This window comes from Rattus norvegicus, chromosome 1, assembly GCF_021556685.1.
Source record: "Rattus norvegicus strain SHRSP/BbbUtx chromosome 1, alternate assembly SHRSP_T2T, whole genome shotgun sequence".
Taxonomy (NCBI): Eukaryota; Metazoa; Chordata; class Mammalia; order Rodentia; family Muridae; genus Rattus; species Rattus norvegicus.
This window is the reverse complement of record NC_141534.1, coordinates 184,575,831-184,593,879: the sequence shown is the minus strand read 5'-3', so window position 1 is coordinate 184,593,879 and position 18,049 is coordinate 184,575,831. Positions and strand designations below refer to the sequence as shown.

The window sequence follows — 18,049 nt, the reverse complement described above, 5'->3', positions numbered from 1 at the left end:
TGCCTCAGGAATAAAGCTGGAACACCCAGTTTTCTCAGGTCTCAAGATCAGGGTTGACATCATCAGTCGTTCTGGTTCTCAGACCTTTGGACTGAGACTGGAGCTCATGACCAGCCTCCCTGGGTCCATAGCCAGCTGGGCAAATACCCTGAGACTTCTTTAGCCTTTGTAATTATGTAAGCCAATTCCGTTAATAAACTTATGTCTGCACAGCTGTCCATTTCCCTCCAACAAACATGCTCCTCCACCCATGTACACACACACACACACACACACACACACACACACACACACACACACAAGCACGAGAAAGAGAGAGAGAGAGATCCCCTTTTATTATCCACAAGACATTCATCCCTTCCATATACCTGCATATGATTTACACACACACTCTCTGTTCTTCTGATCACTTATTGGTTACTCATTCTACCCAATATCTTGTAAGTGCTGTGCAAATAGTCACTATCTTCTATCATTTAGGAAATAACCTTAAGGAAAATATTTAACATAATGCCAACTCTGTAATAATTGCAAAATTGGAAAACTAAATTAAAAAACATAACAATGTATATATTCACATATATATATGAATAAGCAAAAGTGAGTTTATCCCAGAGAACCATTCTCTGGCATCACCTGACCCTCTGCTCACTGCTCCCCTGTTGCTAAGGTCAAATCCCAGACAAAAGCATCTTAAGGAGGAAGGGTTCCTTCTGGCGCACAGTAGGGTGACAGGTGGGGAAGGGATGGCTGGTGGGAGGAGTGAGGAGCTGGCCACACTGCACCCACACACACTCAGGGGAATGAATGCTGCCACTGGCTTCAGTCTGGGATACCAGCCCCTGGCATGCTGCCAGGCACATCGAGGGTGGGTCTTCCCACATCAACTAACCCAATCTATATAGTCCCTCATGGGCATGCTCAGAGTGTGGCTTCTATGGTGATTCTAAATCCCATCAAGTTGACAATCAAGATTAACTTTCACAGACTCTGTAGGTCACGTGGTCACTGTGAAGACTCCTCAATCCAGCAGGTATGATGCCTTGTAGCCATCAGTAATCCATGTTGAATGAACATGGCTACTTTATTGGAAGAAGCAGAGCGCCGTCTACATTGGCCTTGGGGACACATTTTGCACACCCTTGACTTTGTGAGCAATACTTAGCACAAGTATGTGTATCACCCAGTGCTTTTATGACCACAGACTTTGGCTTGGCAGATCTTGGGTGGAGCCTGAGAATCAGCAGTGCTAGCAAGCTCCCAGGCTGACGCTGCAGCAACTCAGACCTTAAGTAGCACAAGAGAACGCTCTTCCCCACAACAAAAAGCAGAAGATCTACTTCATCTAAATCTACTAAAACCCAAGTTAAGAAGTGCTTAGCAGAAGTCGGCCTAAAAATGTAATTTATTTTATCATCACCCAAGAAAAGAGTTGTGCGATTTAAGCCCATCTTCCAATGTGGACGCCATGTCATTGTTGATCAAGGGTGGAACTGTCATTATCAGAAAGCAAAAAGTTTTTAAGCACTGCTGTGCATCTTCTGGTTACAGCAGCCAACAGTGAGAGATCAATGCAGGTAAACAAATGCATTCGAAGGTGGGCACTAAGCTAAATCTCATCACCTGATAAACGCTAAATTAGCAACAGTGTGGACCTAAGCATCTTCTACGAAAGTGAATCTTTCAGATTGCTGGGACCACTGCCAGCAAGGCCAGCTTGGGAGAGGTAGCAGGAATAATGACTCTGAATCATTCTGGGGTCTAGAAGCGCCGACTTGTGCTAGAGAAGTTTCTATAAGACCAGAGCTGAGGAACCTCCCAGCATTGCTGCCAAGACCCTGGGCCAACCCATTTCCCTCAGGAAGGTGCCAGCTTTTAGGTCTCACGCACAGCCCTCCCTAAGTCTTCCTTCCTTCTACTTCATAGTAAAATGAGAACCGACAATTCCACTCAGGGACTGACTGGCTGATGGTTCTTGAATGATGTAACCAACTTTGGAAAACAGTTCAATGGTTTAAGACAAAATAAACGCAAATTTGCCATATGACCTACAATTCCACTTCCCACAGTCGACTGAAGGGACATAGACAGGCAACCGTCCACAGCAACAGGACGCACAACAACAAAACGGCTATACCAGGTGTGCATCAGGTATTGCATGGACAAGTATAACATAACCTGTGAGATACGCACAAGTCTCACAAGTCTCACTGTCAGAGACAAAGCCAAGGGGGTGCCACCGGGGCATGGGCTTCCCTTTTGAGGAAATGTCTAGAATGGAACTTGAGGTCAAAGGCAGTGAGTGACTTGTTGCCTGGTAATAACTCAGATAGGCATAAGAAATCTTACTATGCTGGTAAAACCATCCTAAATCTAGCATTTGGTGATGGGTGCTCAGCTCTTTGAGTTGACTATCCTAGACAAGACATAAAATGTATAAATTGCACAGTCTATAACCCAAACCTCAGCACGTCTGCTCTCTGGATGATAGGCTGGGGCTGTAGCTCAGTGACATAGCATTGCCTATGCTGTGTGAGGCTCTGAGTTCAATCCCCTCACTGAAATGGGAGAAGGAGAGAGGGAGGGAGGGGAGGAGGAAGGAAGGGAGGGAGGGAGGGAGGGAGGGAAGGGGATGGCTGAGTTCTACGTTCTCATTCCTTTTCTAATTTTGCTATACCAGTTATTAATCCTACAAATTTACCAGTTACTACCCAACGAAAGGCACATTGACTTTCCACATTAAAACTGAAGTAAGGACTCTGTCTCAGATGAATGCCTTGACGTTTTGATGGTCAATGCTCAACTCACCTGCCGCCAGAACACACAGGGCTCTGACACACAGCACATCAAACTCCAACTTAACTGGAGACTTCAGCTTGAGAGACCTGGCCCAGATGGACCCAGGTACGAGGCTCATGAAGCAGGAGTGAGGCTCCCACTCCACTGGCTGTACTGATGGAAAAGCAAAAGAAAACCTGCCAACCCAGGGTCATGTTTGCCATGCCCATCACACACACACACACACACACACACACACACACACACACACACACACACAAGATACTTTCACTCTGGAAAGGGAATCTGCAGTTACACTTACATCTGGATGGGTGCACAAGAGAATGAAGTCAAGGAGAACAGAGCTCTAAGTTGCTTCATTACTGCATAACTTCCTATGGAAAAGCAATGGTTTCCATTAATGGGAAAAAATCATTAAAAAGAACATAGGTAAGGCTAGGAGGTGTGATCTAGAAGACACCTCTATTGTGGATCTTCTTTCCACCAGCTTCTCTCTCTCTCTCTCTCTCTCTCTCTCTCTCTCTCTCTCTCTCTCTCTCTCTCTCACACACACACACACACACACACACACACACACACACACACACACACACGGCTTGCAATGGCTTAAGTCATCTGGGTGCTGGGACAGAAAACAAGCCCACAAGACTGCGAAACTGGGGCTCTTCTGAGCCATGGTGACTCCTTTGCAGCCAACGGTATCTGGTGAGGAGTGCCAGCCTCATACAGAGGCCTGTAATCTCCTTCTCCCTTCTTATTAAAAAGGAAAATTATCTGAGATAGCGCAGAGTACCCCACGATCTGGCGTTTCTTTCACTTTCTCTCTTGCTGGTCTTTCCCACTGAAGAGTTGGATAAGCTTATCATGAGCAGGCAAACTACGACTTAGCTTTGATCCCTTCCAGAAATCCATTTGGCGCCTTTAACATTTCATTTGGCAGACTGAATCCTGGACATGCCTTTATGGGGTTGGGTTTACTCTTAACTGAATATTGCTTAAATCCCATTACTGTGTCCGCTTCACTGTGTTTGGGGTTTTCTGAGCCAGGGCTTTATCTGAGTGGACAGCCCTGGGGTGACCCTCTCTGAATCGGAAACCGTGTCCTCTGCCCACCATTGACTTTTGAAGATTGTCACAAAGCTATCAGTGCCACTGATGTTTCAGGAAACATTTTGCTGGGTGCATGCATCCATTCCACACTGAGGCACACCCCAGACTTCGAGGAGACACCACAGCATGTTCACATCCACACACAAGGATCTTTCCAGAAACCACCTCACTCCACATCCATCCATTCTCATCCATCCTGGCAATAGCCAGGGAGACCTGTGAGTTGACAGATGTCTTTTGCTTTAACCCTGAAGTGGGGGGCAAAGAGGTACGAGGCTCGTCATTACTTGTGAAAATGGAAACCTCATCAAGAAAAGTGAGTAGAGGGACAATAAGGTAAAGATCTGGTCAGAGGCATTACATAAGCCTGTTTCCTTTGACTCAAGGGTCCACTTTCTTTAGAAGTGCATGAGTGTGTGTACGCATGGGCAAGGGCATGCATTTGTGCAAACATTGGCACGCCCACCAGAGATCCTCCTGCCTCCATCCCCCAGCCCCGGGATTACAAACATGCTGCCACATCTTCCTTTTTTACATGGGTTCTGGGAATTGAACTCAGGTCCTCGTGCTCCCTTGCCCTCAACAATTTAATAGATGTTAGCGGCGCTGACTATACTCCATAGATGCATGGTCATTAATGAAGATAAAAGGCAGTCATATGAGAGGCCTTGTGGTGCACACAGTAGGTGCTCAATGGTGCTTGGCTGCACATTCATGGCAAACCTATCCATCTCTGCTGGTCATTCCCTCTCACACGGCTAGAGAGGCCATTGGAGCAGCGAGGGAGGGTTGGCACACATCAAGTGAACTCAAGACAAAGTTGTCCATGTGGAAAGACCATCCAGTTGAGTACACTTTTGAGTTTCCTGGGGTCTGCCCTGGAGATGCTCAAGAAACTCTGTAATCACAGACCACACAGATTACTCCAGATAAGGCAGAAATGCAAGTGAAAAGACACACAGGAATCAGGCTCTTCAACCTAGTAAAGAGGAGGACCCTCTGTCCTTCTAGAACCTTCTCTGTTCAAAGCAAACTCCCTTCCCCAGCCTTGTGCTGCAGTGCCTTACTACTGTCTCCTACCACACAAGTGAGGTTTTTTTTTGAAGACAGAGGCAGCTGCTGTAAAACTAGACGCCCGTGTGACAGGGCCCTCTGAGCTATTTCAGGCTCTGTCCCTGTCTGAAGGCGGCTGTGGTTTTGGTTACATCTAAGTTTGGCTTCAGAGATTGGGGAGGTAAAGGTCCCGGAGGAGGAAAACAAATCTCGGACTCTTTACTGGTACATCCAACTCACCCTATGAAGCATCTTACAAAGCTCTTGCTATGTACTGGCAAGATCCAGCGGCGGGCAAAGGAAAATCCAGTATGCTAAAATACTCACGGCAGACTGGGACACGCCCCAGCACAGAGGTCTGAGTTAAATCCCCAGAATCCACATGGGGAGGGGGGTGGCAGAGGGGGGCCAGGCAGGTGTGGTGGCATGTGCTTGAAATGCCAGCAGTGGGAGGGCAAAGAGAGAGAGACCTTGGAGACTTGCTAGCCAGCCTAGCTAGCTGACTTGGCATTTCCTGGTCAGGAAGTGAGCCTGTCTTGATAAAACTAGGTGAACAGTGCCTGAGGAATGAGAGCTGCGGTGGTCTTCTGGCCTCTACAAGCACGCACACAACTGGGTGTAATCACCTGTTTACACACAGAGGCTAATGGCTTCGCCAGGACTCAGTCTTCTGATGATTCTTCTGAATTTTTCTCCTCATATCTGCCCATGAGCAGCTGAGGACATTAACTCATTAACATACCCATTAACTGACCTACTACAAAACATACAAAACATAGATGGCCTGGTTCCTTTCCTCCTGAAGGCATGGGCGTGATGGTACACACATTCTCCCCATCTCAGAGTGAAATGCCAGAAGTTCAGAGAGGTGAAGCGACCTGACTGAAGCCATGGAGGCAGGGAAGAGGTGGATGGAATCAAACCTCAATACTGTCTGCTTCTAGATCAGTGGTTCTCGATCTTCCTAACACTGAGACCATTTAATACAGTTCCAACATAAAATTACTTTCACTGCTATGTCAGAACTGTAATTTTGCTACCATCATGAACCATAACATCAATATCTGATAGGTAGGATACCTGATATGCAACCCCAGTGAAAGGTAGCCCCCACACACAGAGGGGTCCAGACCCACAGGTTGGGAACCATTGCTCTAGAGTCCTGCAGCCATTATACCCTAACCTTTTCAGTTGGCTTGGGGCTCTGATTGACACCACCAGCTGCCAAGCCCCACAGTTAACACACAGTAGGGATGGTGTCAGTGTTTGCTAAAATTGGGCTTGATCTTGTTATTTAAAGCTCCTGTGATCACATTCAGCTTCTAAGCTATGGGGGAAGAATGAGGTCACTCTATAAAAGTGGAAAGCAGAAATGGACCCCAGTGGGGGAGGGAGGGGTTCTTGGAGTTAGGGATAGCAATGAATTTCCAAACAACCCCATGGCCTCCATGCTCTGTAGGGAATGAGATGCACAGAGAACTGGGAAGCAGCCCAGAAGTCCAATTTCAGTTCAGCAACACCTGATGTGCCTGACGACACTCACACACAGAGGACAGGGAGTCACACAGCTCAGGTCGCAGCAGGAAGAATGAAGCCTTAGTCTTTCTACTTTGGAAAACCTAGAGAAAGGTCCAGAAAGCCTTGAATGTAGAAACTCTGACAATCATGGTGGGAATGGTTAATCTTGTCTGAACCTTTCGAGGAGAGTCCTGATGGATGGTCTCTGTGTGTTTGCTCATTAAATCCTGGGAGGATCCTTTTGTGCAGACAACACACGGATCCATTTTACAGACAGGAAAACTGAGAGCAGGCAAGCTCTGCACTCAGACCATCCTCCCATAGGTTTCAGTGGTCAGGTTACATTTGTAACATTTTACACAAAGAACACCAAAAATTATGCCAAGGCAGGAGGAAAAAAAAATGCTTGCCAAAATTATAACTTCTTAGACAGAGGCAGAGCTCTGGAGACATCTGGGCCAGTGTGGGGAGCTAGCAGCCTGCTTTCTACTAGGGTAGCCACAGAAACCTACTTCCAAACTCAGCGTCCTTCTCCTACAATCTTATTTGGCTCCACAAAAACCAGAAGGCATCTAGGGACAGGAGATTTTCATCTCAGCCAAGTGTTTTTGGAGCTGTGCCAAGAAACTGTCCCCTGAGCTGCCAGTGAGCACCATGTCACCTACATGTACTTGGGGTGTGATGATACCCACAGAGCAAGGCAGCACCACTTCCCTCTTGGAGCAGCGCCCCGAGACACATCACCAGCCCAAGCAGGCTGCCGGCTCCTTCCTTCTCCTGGGGAAAGAGCACACATGGCAAAAAGAAGGCTTCAAAACCTGTTCCCATCTACCATTTCTAGAAAGTCATTCTTGGAGGCAGGAGAACCTTTCCGAAACACGTGGAAATATAAATCTGGCAGATTGTGAGAATCCGGCAGAATAATTCCCTCCTCCATCCCAGACTTTTAACGTCATTTCCTCGAAGCCAAATTGGCCTCCTAGCGTCTGCAGCAGCTAAGGGGCCGAGTGTCGCAGCTGTCTGGAGAGCTGCCTTGGGAAGGCGCACCCATACCTACCAACAGGATCCTTGAAGCAAAAGTGCCAGAGAAAGGTAAATGCTCAGCGGAAAGGCTCACACACCCAAGAACATTTTCACAAAAATTGATGAAGAAATGGAATGCCCTTCAACTGTGCAAAAGGAGCAGGGGGGAGCTCGGAGCTCAGGCTCCAGCCTACGCTCAAAGAAGCCAAGAGAGGTCGGGTGTGGCTCAGTGGCAGAGCAGCAGCCTGGCAGGCCCAAAGCCCTGGGTTCCCAGAACTGCAAAATGGGGAAGAAAAAGGAAGAACGAAGAGGAGGGGGGCATGGGAGGGAGGAAGGAAGAGAGGGAAAGGGAGAGAAATGGAGCTGAGAGAGGAGAAGGGACAGAGGAAGAGAGGGAGAGAGATGGGGGAGGGGAGGAAAAGGAATAAAAGAGGAGGGGAACAGAAAAGAAGTGAGAGAAATGAAGAGAGATTTAAACAGGTCTGTGTTCTAGAGAGGGGGAATGAGGGAGAAGAGAGAAAGGGAGAAAGGAGATGGAGAGAAAAGTAAAAATAGAGGGCCCGCAAGGGAGGGGAGAGAGAAAATGAAAGAAGGAGGAAGAGGAGGCAGAGGCACAGGAGGAGAAGGAAGAGGAGGCAGAGGCACAGGAGGAGAGAGAGCCAGAGAGAGCCCTAGGATGAGGCAATGGGGGAAGGGGTGGGCTGGCGAGAAGACAGGCACTGCTGCCACAGTGGAAGTAGAAGGTAGCTCTGGCTCACTTGCATCTGCGAGCAGTGAGCACTCTTTGCAGTTGAGTCAGAGATGGACAGAGTGAGTGGCTAACACAGGACCAGCCAGTGTGCAAGCCTTGAACACACCTTACTCGTGAGCGCCCAAGGGAGCAGCTTTTGAGTGTTTTGTTTTAGTTTGTCTTAGGTCCTTAAAGTCCTGCCTTCATTCAGAATTTCTCCTGGAGTTCCTATTTCCTCTTGTTCTTCTGTATCAAGTGCTCTAAATAGCAATGGCAGGAATAGATAATGAGTGAGATTAAGCCTTCCCTCAGGAAGTCCCTTGCTATAGTAAGTGGCAGATAATGGCTGGAGATAAAGATAGGATCATATCAAAAAGGAAGGATAAAGATCCAGCCTTCTGCAACGGCCCTCCACACATGATCCAAAAATGAACTGTGCAGATTAAATACCCAAAGTTTGTAAGTCCGCTTTGCCTGCCCACGCTGGGCCATTTAATTCTGCGCTAACTGGGTAACGGGTTCCCAGATCTTTGGTTAAATGTGATTCTGGTGTTCGTGAGGGTGTTTCTGGATGAGATTATCACTTACAGTAAACCCATGTTTATTCATCTGATTAAGTGAAGTAGCCTGCCATGCCTAACAGGGGTGTGTCTCTCCCAATCAGTGGAAGTCCTCACAGAGTAAAGAGGCTACCTGGGTAAGCCGGCTCTGACTGCCCAATTTCCCAAGTGTGGACACGACTCACCCCCATCTTTGGCCTAGAATTAACTCCTCCTGTAACTGCAGGCTGAGAATTCTCAGACTGAAACAAAACATTAGCTTTCCTAAGTCTCCAGATTGCTGATGGAAACTCCAGATTGCCCGGGAAACTTCTTAGCTTCTATCATGAGGTAATTCCTAAAATTAAGCACGCCAGGTAAACAGGCACACACGTGTGCACAAACTCACACAAAGACACTGCGACACTTTACATCCCACACAGGCACACACATGTACAGACTCACACAAAGACACGGTGACCCTTTACATTATTGCAAACAGGAACACACATGTACAAAAACTCACACAAAGATGCTGTGAAACTTTACATCCTATAAACCATTCTAACTTGAATATATCTTACTCAGGAAGTGTGTTGAGTATACCAAACAGACCTAGCATCCAGGACAGGGCACTGCAGAGCACTGGCTGTTGGCTCTTGCCCCTCATGACCCCTGGGCTGGTTGGTACTATGGCTGAGGTTTCTGCCACTGCGAGGTCCAATGGGAGGACAGGCTGTTTCACTGGTCCAAGTCCAAATCCCAAACTTCGAAGTCTGCATTCTACTGAGTTACTGAATAAGTACAGCTTAGCTATCCTAGTTATCTGCTTCGTTCTATCATAGTACCTGATAGATTTTTGTGGAGCTGGAGATGGAACTCTGGGACATCATGAGTGTTGGGCAAGCACTCTAACAGAGTTCCAGCCCTGACTTATTCACATAATCTTCATAGTCTTTAAGCAAGGCCATTATACGCCAGCCTGGGTGAAGTTACGCATGTGTACACACACACACACACACACACACACACACACATGAATATTCCCATCTTTCAGGAGAACTGAGTGAGAACACTTTTGTCAAACTGTGATACTTGGAGCTGGCAGCCACAGGCAGATGGGAAAGAAAGGACCATGGACTCTCCCTTTGAAGGCTGTTTAAGCTGGTGTACCCCACCTTTTGTAGGTAGATCCATTGACACACTCATGTTCCTTTGTTTGGATTCCCAGGGAACTGGTGTGCTCACCTACTACGTGGGAGGGGGCAGGCGCTGCCTGCCCCAGCAAGAGCTGGGAAAACTGTAGTACCGTCCCATAGATCTTTGCGGTTCTCCCTGCTTCTCCAGCCCCTCTACAACCATTCATCTCCATTGCATCTTTAGTTATTCCAAGAACAGAAGAAAACACCAAAGCCAATGACCCTACTACATGAGCTGCTCTGTGGGCCTCGGCTTCTTCATGTAGAAGACCAGCATGTAGAGGATTCACTCTCCACGAGGTGACTAGGCTCAGTGTTCAAGACCTGAGAGTGCAGAGTTGAGGCTGACTGGTGGACCTCAGGCAGGGATCCGAAAGGACTCTGAAATAGACTAAGACTGGAGCTCATTGACATTCAACAGGCTGAACATGGGCCTGGCAAAAAGAGGATGCTCAGCCAGTGTCTATGAGACTGCCACTGTTAGTGTGGCTTATGCTATTAATATGTATTATATGTGGTGCAGTATTTTGTAATATATAAATTACTTTATTATATTATTGTATTTATCTGTTCTAGCATTCATTCCAAGTGTTAAGGAATATTTCAGACTTGGGGTTTTGTGTTTGAATATTTGAACATATATAGTGACACATACAAGTCTAAGCCTAGAACCAACCCATCAGTACCTCTCACCTGAAGCTGATACTATATAACATTTGATTTTATTTTAATTAACTGTATGCATGTGTGTCTATGGGATATGTGCACATGAGTGCAGGTGCCTCAGAGGACAGAGGGGAGCATGTATGTATGGAGTTAAAGAGGGTTGTGGACCAGCCAGTGTGGGTACTGGGAACAGAATTAGGGTCCCCTGGAAGACCTGTATGCTAGTGAGTTTTTACTGACAACTTGGTACAACCTGAAATCACCTGGGAAGAGGGAACGCCAACTGAGGAATTGCCCAGATTATATTGGCCTGTGGTCAGGGTTAGTGAACAATTGTCTTGAGTGTTGATGGTTATAAAGAGCCTAGTCCACTGTGGGCAGCACCATCCTTAGGCAGGTGGTCCTGAACTGTATATGAAAGCTAGCAGAGTAAAAGTCAGTGAACAAGCCAGCAAACAGCACTTCCTGAAGGTTTCTGCTTCAGTTTCAACCCTGACTTCCATCAATGATGAACTCTGACCTGGAAGTACAAGCCAAATAAACCTCTCATCAGTTGCTTTTGGTCATGGTGTTTATTACAATAGGAAAGCAAACTATGACAAGCAGTCAATTCTTTAATCCCTGTGGCCTCTAACCTCACCCCTACCTCAAGCACCACCTCCTCAGCCCCAGATATAACTCTCTAATAGTTGTGTCGCATGAGGCAAAGCTTTATGGTATGGGATTTTCTATTTGTAGCTTCAAAATGCTCAGATTTAGAGTAATTGTCTTAGAACTGGGGATGCTCAAACTATAATAAAGAAAATCAATTCCCTGACACTGCTGATGCTTAACTATCTAGTAAAGAGTCAGACATTACAAAATTCCTTAATACACATGCATATACATGAACACACACACACACACACACACACACACACACACACTCCAAGTCATCTCCATAGAAATGGTGGTAACAGATTTTGGGAGGCAGTCCTGGCCATGGGGGGCACAGAGACTCAATGTAGCCAGTTTCCAGAAATGCCCCCTGGGATGGAAGCTGGCTCCCTCTGGTCACACAGTCACTCTCACACTGTCACACTGCTGTGCAGTCTAGTCTAACCAAGAAGCAAAATTCACTTGAAAAGTGAAGCCCAACAGTAAAACCAAGCACTCCTCATTTTAAAAAAGGAGAGAAGAGTAGTAAACCCAGAACTTAGCCAATTTCATCATTACTTTTTTAAAAACAAACAAACGAAGAAACAAAGGATGGCTTTGTGTAGCTCAGATTGTTAAGGATGACCATAAACTCCTGATCCTCCTGCTTTCACCTCTTGGACATGCCCAGTTCATGCCATGCTGGGGGTTGAACCTGAGGCTTCACACATGCTGGGCAACCACTTTACCAGCAGAGTCACTTCAGCTCTCACACCCCTTATTAATACTGAAACTTGCTATGTATCCCAGGCTGACCTCAAACCCGCAGTCCTCCCGTCTCAACCTTCTGAAGGCTAAGATTATAAAAATGCACCACAAATTTCAGCATTCCGGTCACACTTTCTGAATATATTCTCAGGCCACCTTATTGGTGGACATGTGCCAGAGGGGTTGTACAGCCTAGAGAAAGCCCACCAGGGAGAGTTGCATGATGGGTAAGGTAGCACTGTGTAGGTTGGTGAGAGCAGTAATCCTTGTTTGAATCCCACCTCTGCCGCATCCTCACAAAGCAATGCTGGTTAATTTTTTTTTAAGCCTCTTGGTTTCCTTAAGTGCCTTGGTTTCCTCCTAAATAAAATGGACATAGCCCTGTTATACAGAATGACTCTGGTGACTAAACTATGACAAACAGCCAGTATTCCAAGTGGCACCTAGCTACAATTAGTGGTCAATAAGCATTGGCCCTTATCCTCTGGGCACCCTCCCAGGCAGGAGTCTCAAGTGTACATGTCTCTGGTAACCCAGTCAGAACCAAGACAGAAGTCAGGATCTGAATTGCCATCTCTAAAGCAACCTGACCTTTTTATGATATTCCAAACTCCATACCACCTACTGGTATCAGTAACCAAAGCTGTCTTCCTCTTTCTAATGGTCACACCCTGTTTCACACTAGCCTCAGTAACATTAAAATAGAATGGATGCTTCTACAGAATTTCTTCCGAAATACTGACTCGCAGGTTCCTCCTCAACCCCCTACCATTGTACCTGAAAGACTCCCCCTATACAATGGCCCTTCAGCATCTACGTGTATAAGCAACACTTGAGAGGCTGGCTTGGGACTGTAGCTCAAGGAGGTAGAGCACTTGCCTATGGTTCACAAGGCTCTGAGTTCAATCCCCAGCACCCAATAAACTGGTGTGGATGGTACACACCCATCATTCCAGCACTAGGGAGATCAAAGCTCATTTGAACTACATTTAAGGTCAGCCAATTTGAGGTCAGCCTGGGATATATGAGACCCTGGAACACACAAAATCACGTAAATGGGAAATTTGACTTTGTCTGTCTGGGAGCTCACACATTTAGACTAGCTTTGAGGACAATGCTGATGAAGCTTCCTGGGGGACCGTGAAGCCACTCCTAGAGAACACATGCCCAGAGGCTACCTAGACCTTCCTACTTGGGTGTAGTGTGATCATTTAATGTGTGCACAATACCCTGTGTAGTAAGCACATCAAGGCTATTCACATTTCTCCAATCCCTGTGTCATTTATGTCAGGAACCTCTGAACAAGTAGCCTCACTCCTTCCCACTATGTAACTATGTTGGTGCCTGTTACCCAGCCTCCACACGTCCCATCCTAAGCTCCAAGGACAGCAACCATTCTCTGCTTCTATCTCCTCCCAGGGCATCTTTACCTCCCAAAGCAGTTGGATCAGAACTGACTGAGCTAATTTAAATCAGTGGCAGAGAGGTCTTCAATACCCGAGGCTGGTCCAGAGGCGATGGCTCAGCTGGTCAAGTGCTTGCTGTGAAAGGATGAGGACCAGGGTTCCATGGGAAGAGTCCATGTTATCCCAGCAAGCGACCAAACAACCAAGCACCTATAATCTCAGTGCTGGGAAGGCAGAAGCCATTTCCTGAGGCTTATTGGTCAATCGGCATAGCCAAGTCAGTGAGTTCAAGGCTAATGAGAAGCCCTGTCTCAAAAAAAGTAAAATTAAATTAAATTTAAAAATTATTGAACAGCCAAGGTAGGCAGCATCTAAGGCCACTTCCAGGCCCATGTATAAATACCTACACACACACACACACACACACACACACACACACACACACACACACACATTCTCACACACTAAACTGAGGTAATAGACTTAACCCTTACCACACCACAGAAAAATTCATGTTGGCCACTATGGACCCTCACCTGACTACTCCCAAAGCTTCCTGACTCATCTCCCTCCACCCACTCTGAACTTCTTTTGACAGCTACCAAAGCACTTAAACTAGCCAGAGGAATGTTATGTAGAGCAAGCTGAACTTGAACCTATGATTCATCTGCTTCCTTCTCCTCAGTGCTGGAACCCCAGTTGTGTTCTGCCACAACTGCCTTAGACATTTTAGCTTCTGTTGCAAGTAAGAGTCTGGAAGACATCGTGTACCTTTCATGCATCAGCCCCAGAAGTTTGCACCTTGCAAGTCCCCAGCTAGAGGGCAAAGGTTTCCTGAGCACGCTCACAGTTGGCTTGGACAGCACAAGTTCATCTTGTATTTCTCTTCCCTCCCCCCAATCCCTACAGAGAGCAGAGGACTAAACCTAAGACCTTGCACTTCCTAGGGTAGTGCTATGCCACTGAGCTAAATCCCCAATCCACATGCTGAATTCTGTCTTTCATCAGTATGCATGGAGCAGATGGATTCTTCACCACTTCCAAGCAGACCACTTCCGCACTTCAAGCACCCCAGTGGCACCCCATCAGCTAGGTTCCCTGTCTTAGCCTCACCCTTAAAGCCTCACCATTAAACTTTAAATCTGTGAGGCCTCACCTCATAGCTTACTCTGCCTTCCATATACCCCAAGTACATCCACCTTCCATCCCTCCTACCTGGTTGCCCCACTGGATACATCTTCTCCTTCAAGGGGAAAGTTGCTAACTCCTGGTGTCCTGGGCATCCCTCCAAGCTGTCCTTAGCTCACCTTTGTCATCCTTGGTCCCCAGCTTCTTTCGGCATCCTAAGAGTGTGGATCATCCCCTAGACTGACCTGATTTCCATGTTGTCAATCATCAAGGCCCGTCACTCCCAGAGACTCACCATTTCTTTTAATCTGCTGGCACAGACTAAGTCCTTTATAAATACTGATGGAAATAGACCCTAGGTGAGAGGGTGAGCAAAGCTCCCACTCCAATACCCTCCATGGCACAGCACATCTACCTATCGGCATGCCCTGGCTCCCTGTGGGAATCATCTGCTAGAACTGCATCTTCCCAGGGCCTTTCTCTGTTTTCCTGGAGCACACACTCTTCTAACACCCTCACCCACATCAGGATATTCAATAAAGTTTTATTGAAACACAGCTGTGCACAGTGACTCATGCACCACTAAGCCTTCAAACTGTAAGAGTGCAGTTGAGGGGTTGCTTTGGAAATCTTGTGGCTTGTTGAGCTGAAAACAGCCTCTATCCCTTCCCCCAACAGAGTGTCTACCTGCCCTGCTGTAGAGCATTTGTGGATCCAGTAAAATGCTTCTTGTTTATGATTTGTTCTCTCCCAGCTACAAGGAAGAGACCTCTAGTTCATCAAAATATTTCATCCTTCGGCAAGCAAAAGGGCTCGGTCGGGGTGAAGATGGTTGTTACTAAGAGAAAAAACTCCAGTTTATCCCCAGGGCCTACATGATGGAAGGTGAAAACTGATCCCCAAAGTTGTCCTCTGACATCCACACATGGGCTGTGGAATGCTTATACAACAAATGTGTGTCTACTCACAAAGATGTACACACTAATTTATATATATGTATGTATATATATGTGTAGATATAGATATAGATATAGATATGTAGAATAGACATATAAAATTTATCTTTGGGTAATGCCACACAGGCGCTATGTGCTTGATAATCATTTTTTAATGAAGAATGAATGACAATTGCCCAATAGAAGATACAGTATTATTGTCACCATATTTTGCACTAGGGCCATGACGCCCCAATGATTCCAGCAGCATTAAGCAAAGTAGTATGGAAAGACCCAGGTCTTTCTGTTATAAGCAACTATGGTACCTCTGTTGTGTCTTGCCTACCCAGCCCATCTCAAACTCCCTTCATGATAAGAACTTCATGAGACACTGACACCAGTGGTACTTTAGATAAGAAAATAGTTATGTTTGTATTTGAAAAAAAAACACATGGTTTTAGTCTACAACACCCCGGCCCACGGACTCAGATTTGACACTTGGTCCTCAACAGGTGCCACTATTTCAGATTGTGAAGCCTTCAAGAGGTAGAGCCTACCCAGAGGAACTGGGTTCCTGGGCAGGTTCTGGACATGTACATGGGCATATTATCTCTAGCTACTTCCTACCCTACTCCCACCCCCGGCTTCCTTGCCCTCCATGATGGGAACAGCCTTCACCACATGCTCCTCCCTCTCTGATGTGATCCACCAGCTGTAACTGTCAGAACCCTCTGGAACCGAGATATAAATGAACCTCTCCTCCTTAGTTTGCTTGTCAGGGAGTGAATCACGAGGACACAAAGGCAATTAAATAACAGCAACCTAGTTAGGCTTCACAACCATTTTTCCAAAGAGGGCCCTCTGAGATCCCATTACCCATACTGTGCTCTGAGGCAGGGAAGGACCGAGAGATTGATCCTACCAACACAAGCACAAGGGGCAGGGCATTGTGCCATGGGTTCAACTGTGGATCTCCATTCCTACTGAGAAGCAAGTGTTGCCTGTTCAGACACAAAACAGGCTTAGGAAGCCCAGACAGCCACATTCAGCAACCATGGTGAGTCAGAAGGTCAGTCTTGCTTCCAGAAACACCCACACCCCTCCAGCTTCTACAGCTACTCATGCAGGGAAATAGAAGGCTCAGGAGTCTCTTCAAGTCTCTCCTTTAAAGATTCAAGGTCCCTCAGAACTACACCACCTGAGACCCAAGATGGGGACTCACCAACCCTCTGTGGCAACACCCTGATCCAGTCAGAGCTCAGCTGCCCACACTGTTCCCAGAGCTAGGCCAACCACACAGTTGTCAAGCACAGGAGCCACAGCCTGGTTCTCCAGACCAGACATGAGGAGATTCAGTATCCCTGGGCTGGAGAAGGCAGCCTCACTCCTGTCTCCTTCCCCAGAGAATATGCAGATAGGACTCTCCGAAAATGCTTTTCACAACTCAGTTAGCAGGATCAATTAATTATTCACGGCCCTGCTTCTCTGCAAACTCATAGACTGTCACTGTCAGCAAGAGGGTTTCTGGACTCTGCCCAACAGCCCTGCTCAAGCTGCCAGGAGGCCTAGTGTAGATTCTGCCTTCTTTACAACCTCCGAAGCCCACCTTTCCCTGCCCAGCTCAGCAAAGGGCTCAGGGACAAATGGGAAGTCCCCAGGGAACATGTCCTAGGCGTTGTCTGCCCTAGCCTGCCTGACTCACTCAGCTCTGGGACAAAGTGTCTAACTCCATGCAATCCAAATGGGAAATAGGGCTCAGAATTCCCACCCCTATGCCAGGCTGGGGTTGGGTCTTGCAGTACAGAACCACATAGGCCATGAAAACACTGAGTTCTACAGAAGAGGGGGTGTTGGGAGGGCTGCCCAGAAACACTGCCTGTCTGCTGAATTTGAAGTCGGAGACGCTTGAGACTTGGCAAAGACTGTCAGTGCTTTCTGTGGGAAAATGCAAGGCTGTCTTCAGAAACATTTCTTCATCCCAGAGAGAAAAAGGCTAGTCCTCAACCCTTTGGAAAATAGGGACAGACTCTGAAGTGGGGTCCTTAAAAAGTTCTGGGTCTCAGGACTGAGACAATGAATTAACAACACAACAAGTTTAAAACTGCCCAGCACACTACACAGCCTCAGAGAGACACTGAGGTCTTTCTCCTGAAGTCAGAGGCCCCATCCCTAGTAGATGAAGCTTGGGTTTAACACAGTTCTGGAGCAAAAGAATATGGTTTGATGCAAAAGAAATGCCTGCCTTTCATAAAACTCATTCTAGAACTTAAAAATCTATTCACTAAACATGTTCCCCCCACCCCCTCCTTTATCCTGGGACTATCACTACCTATAACAATAAGTAAGCACTTTACAGTATGCAACACGTATCTGGGCACATGCTCAATAAAATAAAATGTCCACTCACTTCACCTCTCCACAGAACTCTCTGCAGTAGGTAGGCCCCATGCACCCATTTTCCTGATGAAGCAGCTGAGGTCCTGTGCATATCTCTACAGTCACACAGATGGTAAGTGGCAGAGCCAGGACTTGAACTGAG

At 46.9% G+C, this 18,049-nt stretch overlaps 1 protein-coding gene and 1 long non-coding RNA gene across 3 annotated transcripts in view; one reads left to right on the top strand and one right to left on the bottom strand.

Moving 5' to 3' along the window:
• Xylt1 (xylosyltransferase 1) overlaps positions 1-18,049 on the bottom strand; it is a 286,510-nt gene that overhangs the window by 247,081 nt on the left and 21,380 nt on the right.
• LOC134485167 (uncharacterized) lies at positions 7,213-11,193 on the top strand. The gene is made up of 2 exons (XR_015647458.1): positions 7,213-7,572; positions 10,004-11,193. It is a non-coding gene; the product is annotated as an uncharacterized LOC134485167 (long non-coding RNA).